The 12,863-nt window shown below is 41.0% G+C and overlaps 1 long non-coding RNA gene across 1 annotated transcript; it reads left to right on the top strand.

The window, feature by feature from the left end:
* The first annotated feature begins 6 nt into the window (after positions 1–6).
* Positions 7–1,553, top strand: LOC137340144 (uncharacterized). The gene is made up of 2 exons (XR_010966719.1): positions 7–514; positions 985–1,553. It is a non-coding gene; the product is annotated as an uncharacterized lncRNA (long non-coding RNA).
* Positions 1,554–12,863: the final 11,310 nt, after the last annotated feature.

The following is a 12,863-nucleotide window of genomic DNA, read 5'->3' as shown; positions in this document are numbered from 1 at the left end:
TGTCACAAGACCTTTTTAACCAGGGATGAAAGGCGCCTTTAACACAGACAAAACTGCATATATGAAGCATCTGAAATGTAATCCGTGTGCTATTAGAACTGACTGAAGAAGCAAACTATGCTAATCACGTTGCCACCTCATGTTTTGCGTGACAGCTGTCTTGCTGGATTCCAGAGATTTCTTTTATCAGCCTGGTAGGTCGTCCGAGAAACAAGCGCGTAAAATGCATCGATATTGTAATTCACCTTGACTCACAGAGTCAGGGCACAAACAACATGGGCTGGGTGTGAGTTCCCGTTACATCTTATTTTAAATCCTATACGCATCTCGTTTTGCAATATTGATTTGTCACAACTTATTGGTCAGATCCAAGTTTCTGCATCACTTCATCTGAATTCGCTTCGCCTCGTTGGGAAACGGTTTCTGTCCAACATCTCGACGGTACTTCCCGCAGACGATGCAGTCACAGACAGTGAGGTTATAGTTTTCGGGAATGCAGCCTACTCGTCCCAAGGTAAGAGGATCGGCCCTTCGGTATCGCTATCCACGCTGTGAAAATATCGACGTTAATAGATGGGCCGTGGAGCTGATTAAAATTAAAGTAAACGACATAGTCCAAAGCACAGAGATACCTGCAAGAAGTAATGTTCATCAACAGTTTTCAATGTACATTTTACCTGATATTTGTTTCTCTCTCCACAGATGCTGAGCGTTTCCAGCATTTTCTGTTTTTATTTCAGATTTCCAGCATCGACTATTTTGCTTTTGTTTTGTCATTTCCTCCTTTCATTACTAAATTTAATTAATGTTATTATAGTATTCCACCTTTTATTTCTTGTACTAAATGTCTTTCCTTCCTTCATTCCCCCGCCCTCCCCCCACCCCCATTCACTGGCTTAATTGTTGTGTTTTCTTTCTCTTAACACATGTCTCCACACTTTTAAAAATGCTTTAGTAAATCTCTATGTGATTTTCTTTTGGCAGGTTTCCACGAACGGGCAAAAGGAAACAACTCCCGACTGGTTAAACGTGGGGAGGACTGGGGTCATGCAGCTTCAGTAAAACACTGACACTCTGTGTTTTACAAATTTAACCCTCAATACTTGGTTTCAGTTTGCCAATTCAGTCTTGGCTTCGTGCGGTGTGATGAGTGACGCCAATGCAGTGAGCGGGGATTTAGATGGAATTAGACAGATATCCAAACATAGTATAAATCATTACCAATGACACAGCCACCATTTGACAACAAAAACACAGATGTTACACAAATTCGCAAACTGCCAATGTTTATTATTGGTTGCCAAATCAGATAAGTAGGCGAAATACTGTATTGGAGCCTGAAGGGGAAATATGAAATCCGAGTTGAGGTTCTAATAATATTTACTCTGATTATGTAAGCGTGATATTATTTATGGTTTAGTTTAACATGTTTATTTGTGTTTGTTTTTTAAGAACGTGATACACTCAATGCAAAGTGCTTGTCCCTTTGTGGATTTGATTGCTATGTATCGACTAAATGCCTAAATAGAAATAAACACCAGTTCATGAAACAACTCCTAAGCCGCAGCTGTTTTATTGTACTAAGAATAATACGTTTCAGTCTCGTGAATTGAGTTCAAGCTGCTATACTGTACTTAAAATAAGGAGAATTGTACTGTATCGTCCTGAAGAGAACTCTTTTAAAGTAGGAGGTCTGCGACACATACCTTAATTTTAATATTGAGACTGCAGGCATCATATCTGGTTTGCAGTTATTCTGGTGTCTTATTATAGCATTTATGGCCATGTTTAAAGTATTTCTGAACACATGTTATCTCCCACAGTCTGTGAGGTTACCCCAAACACTGTGTGGAGCGAGAGCCCAATTCTTCCACCTGCGGGTGATGGTGGAACACGGCAGGGAAATACTGCCCGGGTAAAGAATTCTGAGTACAAATATGTTCCCACAGGAAAGCTGCCCGTGCTTCGGACTTCTTACTAGCTGTCATTCGGTCAGGATGGTTTTTGGGGGGTTGGGGGAGGGGAACAAGTATATTAACTCTTTTTTTAACTCTTCAATGGGGAAGGCGGACAGGGAAACTATTCTAAAAACAGAAAATGCTGGAAAAGCTCAGCAAGTCAGGCAGCATCTGTGGAGAAAGAAACAGAGTTAACGTTTCAGGTCGAAGGCCTTTCGTCAGAACTCAGGGAAACTATGTTATTGACTTTACCCTTTGAAGCTCTCTTGAAATTACAGAGGGGCGGGGAGTAATTTCTAGTGCAAATCGCACTGCAAAAGTTGTACAACACTTTTCAGTTCAGCTATGATGAAATATTTGAAGATTGTCAGCTATCAATTTGTAACAATATTTTAGCTATCTGTGATAGGAATTAAATGCAAAAACATCACCAATATCACTACTGTTTGAAATATATAAATGTTAGATCACCAATTATAAGAACAGTATGTGCTGTTCAAATGTGACAGTAACTATAATGATTTACCAAATATTTCATAGAATTACATGGAATTTACAGCTCTGAAACAGGCCATTCAACCCAACTGTTCTATGCCAGGTTTGTGCTCCCCAAGAGCCTCCTCCCACCCTACTTCATCTCACCCTATCAACATATCCTTCTATTCTCTTCTCCCTCATGTACTTATCTAGATTCCCCTTAAAGGCATCTATGCTATTCACCTCAAATGTGGTAGCAAGTTCCACATTCTAACCACTTTCTGGGTGAAGAAGTTTCTCCTGAATTCTTTATTTGATTTATTAGTGACTATCTTATATTTATATTTTACTTCACAATTGTGGAACTGATGCATTGTTGATTTTCATCAGACGTGAAACTCTAATTATACTATTCACTTAAAGGTACAAGTTTGATAAATGATAATAAGAACACAATTCAGTTTAACATGACATTAAACCATGCTGCAGACACTCAAGAGTTGACCATTCAGACTTGTTCGATTATGTATGAAATGAGCTAGTGTCAGTCCACAGTCAGCCCTGTATATTTTCTAGCCCAGTGAAGTAATAATATATAGAACACTGTGATTGCATTGGGATGAAGCAGTCTTTTCACCAGGGGTGGGAAGCTGTCCAGTTGCGTGTCACACAGTCTCCCACTTGTGCAGAACAGGCCACATTCTTCTCAGAATATGGTCACCATATTTCATCTTTGTCAGCTGTTTCTTTTTTTAAATTTATAGTCCTGTGATCTCTACTGACAGTTTTAGATTGCAGAGACCACACTTGGCCCATTGAGTGAAACTGGTATGAGCAGCAAAAAATCAGCCCACAGCAGTGACTTAGAGATGGAGAGAAAGAAAGAGAGAGATTAAAGGATATTGTTACGATCCGGGCTTCCTCCCAACATTTTATTCAGTACTTACCCCAACAAAAGCAGACTAAGTTTTTAGGAACCAAACTCTGCACCTTTTTAATGCATGCTATGATTATTATGATTAATATACTGGGAACCACATGGGATGCCCTACATATTCTCCTGTATACTCCAAAAGAAGTTAAGTACCACACTATGAATTTGTTGCATTGAAGCTAAAACTTATAGCCTGATTTATTTATATGTAGGGTAATTAAAAAGAAGCAGCCCAATCAGCAAGTTTTGGATGGTACAAATACTTAGAAAACAATAAAGATAGTATCAGTTCACAAAGGGTACAGAATGTATTTCTCAGTCAGTCCAATAACCTCCAAGATGTGTTTTGGAAGCAGTGTTTTATAGTCTTGCTGATGTGATGTTTGTATGTAAGTGAAACAATATTCTTGCTCAATGTATGGGGTCCTTTTGTCAATTCTAGAGAATGAAACTAAGCTGAAACTTGAAGTAAAGATATAGAGCCAGAAGTTACTATAAGTGGCCAACAGTTAGACTTGCCCGTTTAATTTCCATGAGACTTTGCAATGGAAGTTGCTGTAAGTGAGAGATTGAAATGGCACAGCGCCCTCTACAGGGCATCTGGGACCTGAGTAAACAGGACAAGTAACTGGGTATCTCCTTAACCAATCAGATCGACACATTGTTAATGACCAGCATGGAGTCTGAACTAGGAAGTGTAAGTTAGAATAGTGAACTCAATGTCAAATCAGGCACAGAAAGCGAAATAAAGAGAGCAAAAGAAAGATTGGATTAAGAGAGAGAGAAAAAAGAGACAGAAAGAAAAAGTAAAAAAAATAATTTAATTTAAAAAAAATCTCCTGCAACAATTAAAACCTGCAGGAATGAGACTCCACACTTGTAATAGTTAATTTTCAGTGCCACAGAGGTTGACTGGCAGTAATTAACACTTATTGCACTGTTAAAAAGGGCACTTGGACTGAAATGGCCAAGCCCTAACTTTCTGCGGCGAGTTTAGTTCATATCTACTGCGCAAATACAGGAACTTCACGCCGTTCAATGCATTTCATTGGTGAGCAGACAGCGAGATGCCGTTTTCGGGAAGCTATCGGCAGAGCAGAACATCGCAGACAGCAACTTCCTGATTTTCATGTTTAACCGCGCATCTACCCCCCGCCTGAAATTGCTGTGTGATTAGCGCATAAATAACAACGAGCACCATTAGCCTCACCGTTATTTTGACAGTAAATTCTGGCCTATTGAGAAAGGGGAACTGGGCGATGCAGTGGATTGGGCACTGGCCTTTCACCCCTATGACTTGGGTTCAAATCCAGTGCAGACAGGATGAAATTGTCTGTTTGATGCATGATGAAAGCTTAACATTTTTTAAACAGACTCATGGAGTTATGCTAAATATCAACCTAAGTATGGCTGAACAGGAAACTTTATGCATGCTGAAGTGTCAAGTGAGTTATGATCAGGTTCTCAATCAGAGAAACTTCTCATCTCATGGCTAGCCATAATCTATTTTGTGTCTAACATATGATTTTTTAAAACAAAAACAAGGGTATTTTAATTATTTCTGGCATTCACTGCAATACCTGATTTTATTTCCATCAAAAACTTTTCAACATGCGTTAAGTAGTCAGCAAAGATCAGAAATATTTTAGTTGAAGGATAAGATTTGGCAATCAAAAGGGCAGGGAACTCTATCGTAATGCCACATCCCAAAGTCCTGCCTTATGATAAAGCAAAATTGTTAAATGCCACATTTGGTGACAAGCTATTTGACATCCAAGGTAAGGTAACAAGATTCCCACTGAAGTGCAGCAGCCCATGATTTATGACATTGGAATCCCATGCGTGTGTCACTGCCTTTTAACACACTTCCTTGCCATTGATTATTCTCCATTTTATACACCAGGAAGGTTACTTCTCTGCAATATTCAGTTAAATAAAAATACATGTCCTTACAGGTACCTACCTCCTGAGAATTTACTGTTCTATCTCAGGCCCAGGAATACCCCTCTTCAATGTTACTAGCCCTATATGCCCCTTGTGCTACCACCCTGTCCCCTCCAAGTACTGCAATATCCTGGGACCCTCAGCTCCCAGTATACTCCCTCCCCCCCACTACTAGGCCAAAAATTCCATGCCCTAGTGTTGTCAGACAGCAGCACTTCTCCCCAATGTTACTAGACCTGAGACCATCCTGCAATGCAGCCAGATCTCTGCCCTCCCCCAAGTGCTCCAGACCCTGGTACCAATGAAGGACCTTCCGTTCCATGTACTGACAGGCCACAGTACCACTCCCTGATGCTCCCACATGCCCGGTTTCTTTCACTGTGCTGCAATATTTGGGAGATGGTAAGTGCTGCCAAATCTTGGGTTCCTCCCCCACTAATGGCAATTTCCAGGAATCACCCAACCAATGAATCCCCACATTCTGCCCTCCATTGCTGTCAAAATCTAGGTTTCCCCTCCAGAGTGCTACAATACCTCAGAACCACCTCCCAGTGCCACGCCCTAATGCTACCAAAGCCCAGCACCCCCCCCCCCCCCCACCGTAATTGTTGGTAAAACCCACAAAAGCCCCTCTCAGTCCTGCCAAATCGGCCTCCTATCTGCTGCATGTTGCCTGCCATATTTCTGTCTACCCTGGGCTTTAAAAAAAGATAAATGATAAACATTAGGTACATAAGTAAGCATATAACAATCAAAGTCACTCATTTACAGTTTTCATGGAAAAATAAACAAATCTCACAACTGTATGCTGAAAATACAAATAGAAATCCTTTAACATAGTAATAAAAATGGGATTCGATTTTTAGTCACTATAAATCAGTGCCCTGAATACATTGTGCATAACATGGCATAGCAATCCTATCGATATAAAACAGCCTATTCTTCAACTCACCATGCAATGCTGCATGAGATTCACTATATAAATAGTGATATATATATGTATATATTAATAAAAACGAAAGCTGCAGGACCGATACTTCATTGGGCACATGCAAAATTCTTTTGCATTCCGTTCAGCAACTCTTTAAGGAACTCTCTCTCTCTCTCGCTCACACCTTCTGCCTCATTTTCTCTTGGCATGAGGGTCACGACAGTGGTTGAAACAATAGCTTCATCTAGATACAAGGGTAATTTTATATAGGACAGGCCAACAATGTCAGATAGAACACCAGATGGCAGATTGTCACATTCAGAACAGAGACATTGTCTCAGGAAATCAAAAGCCGTGGCACAAAATATTAAAATCTAAATTTATCTCATCTGTGTTACACAAACTAAAGCATGCCAAACATGGTCTGGCCCCCTGTTTTAACATGCTTTTCTTTCAATATTAAACACAGTTTAAACAATAATGGTTCAACTCAGAGTTCTTTCTACATTTCCTTCATGGCTAGAGGTTTAATATACAATAGCCTCAAAATTACTGTCAACGATATAAATGTCTAACACTTTTATATAACATTCCACTATCTGATGTTTTAATGGCAGCCTTAACCGATTTCAAATATATAGGTTAATGCCTCCATTACAATGGGGGAGAGAGGAATGCCATCAGTAACTCCTAGCCTCATGTTTTGAAGAATACAAATTATATTTACTTTCAAAGGTTTTCTGAGAGATATCTGAATACAGCAATTCCTTACCTAGTATATCAAATGGTTAGACTGTCCCACCCATTTTGGGTTAAAGTCTGTTTTTAACAAAGGCCAAAGGTTAAATTAATATATATCTTCCTACTTGTCAAATAACTACAATAGTAAATATTGTAACTAAAATATTCTGCTTAAATAAGCATGATTTCAAAAATGCACATGTTAAACGAGCATATTTAAATTTTGGACTTTTATTCAGACCTCCCTGCAAAGTTGAATAATGGTTTGATCCTTCCAATGCCGACCACTTTTTCCTGTTGGTCGCTTTTGAGACATTAAAAATAGGCAAAATTTCATGTCACACATATAGAGAGACCTGAAAAATTGCAAATTATTTAATTCTTATGTACTTATAATATAGCAAATCTTCATTTTATTACTTTGTTCTTCAGGTTACTGACCAAACAATATAGCAGCTGAAGGATCTTCAAAAATGTATGGAGCAGTTTCAGTGGTTCCGTGTCTTTGTTTATTGGTATTGTTTGATGACTGCCAACTCATGATTGGTGATTTTCACTTGCATTTGCTACTTGTTGATTGGAACATTCCATATCCGTTCAACTGTGATCTGTTGACGATTTATGAAAACAATATTTGAACGAGTCAGGGTACAAGTGTGATGTACACCTTGAAGTGTGATACTTTGAGATGTAACAGTGACATTTTGAGGTGTGATGGACGCATGTGGGCAAAACTATGGCAGATGGACTTCAATGTGGGAAACTGTGAGGTCATCCACTTTGGAATCAAGAAAGACAAATCAGAATATTTTCTTAATAGCGAAAGACTAGGCATGGTGCAGGAGCAAAGAGATTTGGGTGTCCAGGTACACAAATTACTAAAAACTAATGTACAAGAATAAAAAGTAATCAAAAAGGATAATGGAATATTGACCTTTATCTCAAGGGGCTGGAATACAAAGGGGATGAAGTGATGCTTCAGTTTTACATAGCCTTGGTCAGACCCCATCTGGAGTACTGTGTTCAGTTTTGGGCACTGCACCCCAGGAAGGATATATTAGCCTTGGTACAGTCCAGCACAGATTCACCAGAGTTATACAGGGCTTAAAGGGTTAAATTACAAAGACAGGTTGAATAAACTTGGTTGGCATTCTCTTGAGTTTAGATGGTTGAAGGGTGGTCTAATTGATGTGTTTAAAATGATAAAAGGATTCAATAGGGTAAATATGGAGAAGCTATTTCCCCTGGTGGGGGAATCCAGAACAAGAATCTTATAATTAGAGCTAAGCCATTCAGTTGAGAAATCAGGAAGCATTTTTTCACACAAAGGCTGGTGGAAATCTGGAATTTCCAGATTTTTATTAGGTAAGGGTATCAAGGGATTATGGAGCAAAGGCGGGTAAATGGAGATGAGGTACAGATCAGCATGATCTAATTGAATAGCAGAACAGGCTCAAGGGGCTGGATGGCCTCCTCCTGTTCCTATGTGTTCTGGGTGCATGACTTTTATGTATATTAGTAGATCTCCTGTGGCATTGTTCACAGCTAGTCTAGGACATTGGCCGGAGCAGTCAGTTGAGGAAATGGAGCACAAGGCCAGGAAGTGAAACAGTGGATGAAGATGTAGCTGAAGTTGGGCATGAGGCCTAAGTTGAAGCAGGGATAGAACAGGATCAGTTGTCGGGAAGTGGCTGCCAGGTCGTTAAAATTGGGTGGCGGGGGCTGCCGCTGGGGACCCAGGGGAACAGTCCCCGGCACAAGGTAAGTGGATCGGTGAGGTTCAGCAGAGAATTGCGGTCTGGGGAAGGAGGGGGCAGAGTAGGCCCAAGGCTTCCATGTGGGCCATAGAGGAGCACTCTTGCTCTTCCTAGCAAACAAGGAACCAAATACAATTTAAACACTTACCTCGCTCTTCTGGCCCTGGCTGCTGTTCCCAGCAGGTTTGGCCTGGTGGGGAAACCATCACTGCTCCCCTGCTCAGACATCAAGTAAAAATAGCAGATCGGACCTTGATGACATCATCAGAGCCCAATCTGCCTATTTAAAGAGGATCCTGCTGGCTTGTGGCAGGTGTCCAACCCACCTGCAATTTAAAATTGCAGTTGACCAGATTTAGGCGGGAAAGGAGTGGGTAAGACCCCTGCTCCATTTTAACTGCCCCCTCCAGTATGGTTTCCACCAGGCAGGGGGAGTTAAGATTGAGGCCGTTATTTCTACCTATATACACTGACCTGAGCAAAGAAGGAAAATGGTGGTCAAAAGCAGTGTGAGGAAATTATTTGAGAAATTTTCAGTTCTGTGGTAATATGCTGGTTAGTGAATGATAGCTTTGAAAAGAATTGTGGATTTGTTCGGTTTTCTGCTGGTTGCTTGTCATTCATGAGTATTTGTTACTAATTTTGATTCTTTCATATTTAGACAATCAGATATTTCATTAGTAACTTAGCAGATGAGTGCATATTTCAGGCATTCATTTTTTTTGACGTATGGATGTGACACTTCCGAGGAGTGATGAGTCTGAGGCAACACTTCCAGATGCAATGCCGTTTGAAATGTGTGCACTCGATACACAACTTTTAATTCTAAAATTTAAAATGAGTCACATTGAATCATGGAGTTTAAGGCACTGACTGAGCTGTGCAGCTGTTCACTTGTGGAGTCATTTGTCTGGGAATTTTAAAGAGATAGTAAATGTGTGAATGGAAGAGTTCAGACTAGATTCTCCACTTAACCTTAACAGCTGCTGGACCTCTGGTAATGAATATACTAGGAATGCAAGTGCTGCACTTATATATTACCCTCAGAAATATTTAGAGCTGCAAGTGCTGGATGCCAGTTACAAGGACTCAGATATCTCAGATCTTGATTGCTTGATATCTGACTCAGTATTATGGTTCATTTTGTCAATATTTGTACAGTTGTGAACCATTTTAAACACATTACTCACCATTATGGCTAGCCGCAATTTACAAATGATCAAGAACTCTTTTGACTGCTTGTTATCTGTCAGCTGTGGCTCAGTGGTAGTACTCTTACCTCTACCTTATGAAGGTCATGGGTTCAAGTCCCACTCCAGAGACTTGAGTATAAAATGTAGGCTGGTACCTCAGTGCAGTACTGAGGGAGTGCTGCACAGTTGGAGGTGTTGTCTTTTGGATGAGATGTTAAACCGAGGCCCCTTTTGCCCTCTCAGGTGGATATTAAAGATCCCATAGCACTATTTGAAGAAGAGCAGGGGAGTTCTTCCAGGTGTCCTGGCCAATATTTATCCCTCAACCAACATCACTAAAAAACAGATTATCTGGACATTATGTCATTGCTGTTTGTGGGACCTTGCTATATACAAATTGGCTGCCACGTTTGCTGCATTACAACAGTGACTACACTTCAAAAGTACTTCATTGGCTGTAAAGCATTTTGGGGCTGGGGTCATGAAAAGCGCTATATAAATGCAAGTCTTTCTTTTTATCGGCGACTTCAGCAATTTTACAGCCTGATCTTCAGTCCATTAGCAAGAAACAATTATTATTTTCATCAACCCAGTCAACATTATCACAATTTCCATTTTACCCACAATTTCTAATGCAGTTGCAAAAGACCTTCCTTTATAACAGCTCATTACTTATCATCCTCATAGTTATGGTCAATCACATCATCGTCAGTTATCATTCGGCCATGAAGATTGTCTCCTTTGTCATCATGTGATCTTCAAAAACAAAATTCAGCAGCATCCAGCCCAACCATCTGCAGCTGCTTCATCGATGAGGTGGTGTGCCACAGGGCTCATTGTTGGGTCCCTTGCTGTTTGTTGTATATATTAATGATTTGAATTTAAATGTAGGGGGCATGATTGGCAAATTTGCAGATGACACAAAAATTGGCTGTGTAGTTGATAGTGAAGAGGATAGCTGTAGACTCCAAGAAGTTGGTGGAGTGGGCGGAAAAGTGGCAAATGGAGTTCAACCCAGAGAAGTGTGAGGTAATGCACTTCGGGAGGGCAAACAGTAAAAGGGAATACGCAGTAAACGGGAATATATTGAGAGGGGTAGAGGAAGTGAGAGACCTTAGAGTGCATGTGCACAGGTCCCTGCAGGTGGCAGCACAGGTAGATAAGGTTGTGAAGAAGGCATACGGAATGATCTCCCGAGGTGTAGAATACAAAAGCAGGGATGTAATGATGGAACTGTATAAAATGCCAGTAAGGTCACAGCTGGAATATTGTGCGCAGTTCTGGTCACATTACAGGAAGGACGTAATTGCTCTGGAGAGAGTGCAGAGAAGATTTACAAAAATGTCGCCAGGGCTTGAAAATTGCAGCTATGAGGAGAGATTGGATAGGCTGGGGTTGTTTTCCTTGGAGCAGAGGAGGCTGAGGGGTGACTTGATTGAGATGTACAAAATTATGAGGGGCCCAGATAGAGTAGACAGGAAGTACTTTTTTCCCCTAGTGGAGAGTTCAAGAACTAGAGGACATAGATTTAAGCTGATTGGCGGAAGGATTAGAGGGGACATGAGGAAAAACTTTTTTACCCAGAGGGTGGTGGGTGTATGGAATTCACTGCCCGAATTGGTGGTCGAGGCAGGGACCCTCAACTCTTTTAAAAAGTACCTGAACCTGCACCTAAAGTGCTGTAAGCTGCAGGGCTACGGATCGGGTGCTGGAAAGTGGGATTAGAATGGGCACTTGGTTGTTCTTCGAGCCAGCGCAGACACGATGGGCCGAATGGCCCCCTTCTGTGCTGTAACTTTTCTATGGTTCTATGGACTGCAGCAGTTCAAGGAGAAGGCTCACCACCACCATCTCGGGTAATTAGAGATGGGCAATTAATGAGAACAAATACACTTTTAAAAAATTCAAGACAATGAAAATCCAGAAATTGGCAGCAAAAGTAGAGAGACAGAATTCACTGGGAGCTGTCACTCCTTCAGGGACTTAAAAAAAATACAAACGGTTGCAGTATTTCATCACGAGAGAGCTTCACTCCGTATATTACTGTTGGTAGATGGCTTGAGGCAGCAGTGGAGAGGACGACATTACATAGTAACATAGGAACAGGAGTAGGCCATTCAGCCCCTCAAACTTGTTCCACTATTGAATTAGATCATGGCTGATCTGTATTTTAATTCCGTCTACCGCCTTGGTTCTGTAACCCTTAATGCCCTTGCCTCACAAAAATCTATCAATCTCAGTTTTGAAATTTTCAATTGACCCAGCCTCCGCACCCATGAGGACGGCCTCAACCAGGATCTTGGGTTCATGTCACACTACATGTAACCCCACCAGGGGAAAAAAAAGTTATCTGTTTTTAATACAACTGGTCATTCTCTCTCTCTCTCTCTCTGCCTTTTGGGTGTGTGTCTCTCTCTCTCTCTCTCTCTGTCTTTGTAATCTGACCGCTTGTGCATTCGGTGGTCTTGGGTGTAATGTTCCCCTGTCTGAACACCAGCCACTCCTTTGATTGCTGTGGTTGCCTCTCATCCAAGGTGTGGTGACCGGCAGTTGGAAGGATTATCTGTAATTACCAGGCATTGTTCTGTGACTATATATGCTGTGCCTTTATGGAACCCTGCACTCACCTGACGAAGGAGGAAAGCTCCGAAAGCTTGTGATTTCAAATAAAGCTGTCAGACTATAACCTGGTGTTGTGAGACTCCTTACATTTGTCCACCCCAGTCCATCACCAGCATCTCCACATCATAGCTTTTTAGGGGACAGAATTCCAGATTTCCACTACCCTTTGTGTGAAGAAGTGCTTCCTGACATCATCCCTGAACGGCCTACCTCTAATTTTAAGGTTATGCCCCCTAAAAAGGGAGCATTGAGAGAAGAAAATTTAAAAGGGGAATACATCTACCAGAGTGATTATCATTTTTAAAC

This window comes from Heptranchias perlo, chromosome 21, assembly GCF_035084215.1.
Source record: "Heptranchias perlo isolate sHepPer1 chromosome 21, sHepPer1.hap1, whole genome shotgun sequence".
In the NCBI taxonomy this organism is placed as follows: domain Eukaryota; kingdom Metazoa; phylum Chordata; class Chondrichthyes; order Hexanchiformes; family Hexanchidae; genus Heptranchias; species Heptranchias perlo.
The sequence above is the reverse complement of the archived record's forward strand: the minus strand, read 5'-3'. Positions and strand labels throughout refer to the sequence as shown.